The 1,122-nt window shown below is 39.1% G+C and overlaps 1 protein-coding gene across 1 annotated transcript in view; it reads right to left on the reverse strand.

The window, feature by feature from the left end:
• LOC102822436 (bis(5'-adenosyl)-triphosphatase-like) overlaps positions 1 to 1,122 on the reverse strand; it is a 1,401,568-nt gene that overhangs the window by 26,277 nt on the left and 1,374,169 nt on the right. The window lies entirely within an intron of this gene.

The raw sequence follows: 1,122 nt of genomic DNA on the forward strand, positions 1-1,122 counted from the left end.
TACCAGAGCTCACTAGAGAGATGCAAATCAAAACAACAATGAGATATAATCTAACACCAGCAGTAACAGTGAAGTTCAAAAGAACAGAGGCCAACAAATGATGGTGAGGGTGTGGAGAGACATGGACCCTCCTACATTGCTGGTGGGAATGTAGAATGGTTCAACCACTCTGGAAAATGGTATGTTCCTTCCTCATAAAGTTGTAAATAGAAATATCTTATGATCCAGAAATTTGTATACTTGATGTATATCCACAATAACCATGAGCCAGTGCATGAGTAGATATATGCACACTAATGTTGTTCATCACAGCACTATTTACAATACCAAAAAGATGGAGACAGCCTTTGTGCCCATCAATGGAAGAATGAATAAATAAGCTTTGATACATACATGCTATGAAGTATTATGCAACCTTGGAGAATAACGATGAAGCTGCAAAACATCTCATAACATGGATAAATCTTGTGCTGAGTGAAATTAGTCAATCACAAAATGACAAATATTGCATGAGACCATTATTGTAAACGCTTAAGAAAAGATTTCCATACTAAAAGAAAAAAAAGTATGTGATGGTTATCAGGCATAGGAAAGAGGGAACAGTAACTCTCACAGATTAGGGGATAGAAATATGATAGCTCAGGTGATGGCAGAGCAATAAAAAGGAGGTGAGGAAATGTATAAGAAGGGAAAGGGGTAGATGAACAGGGAAGACAGGGGAAGATTAAGGGAGGTAAGCTTGTGCTAAATGGAATAGAGGCAGATTGTGCATGCACAGCCTTGAACAATAGGGCTGTATGATACAGGGATAGAAACATAGTCTGAATGGGTAAAGGAGAGGAAATAACGCTAAGGTGCTTGTCTGTTTTGCAGATATTGGTACCCCTTGCTTACTATTAACATACAGACATTTAAGTGAGATAGAAAGGACTATTGGGAAATATGATTACAGACAGCTTGTAAACCCATCTTCAGCCTATAACTGACTAGATTATCTAAAAGGGTACTAGAACGTGTCCTGGAAGACAGACTTCTTACTAAACCTTTGGGGAATATGGGGCCTTACATGGACTCCTGAGCCCCACCCAGAACCTTCAGAGGTGGGACATTCCCAAATGGAAA

The sequence above is a fragment of the Chrysochloris asiatica genome, unplaced genomic scaffold (assembly GCF_000296735.1).
Source record: "Chrysochloris asiatica unplaced genomic scaffold, ChrAsi1.0 scaffold00046, whole genome shotgun sequence".
NCBI lineage: Eukaryota > Metazoa > Chordata > Mammalia > Afrosoricida > Chrysochloridae > Chrysochloris > Chrysochloris asiatica.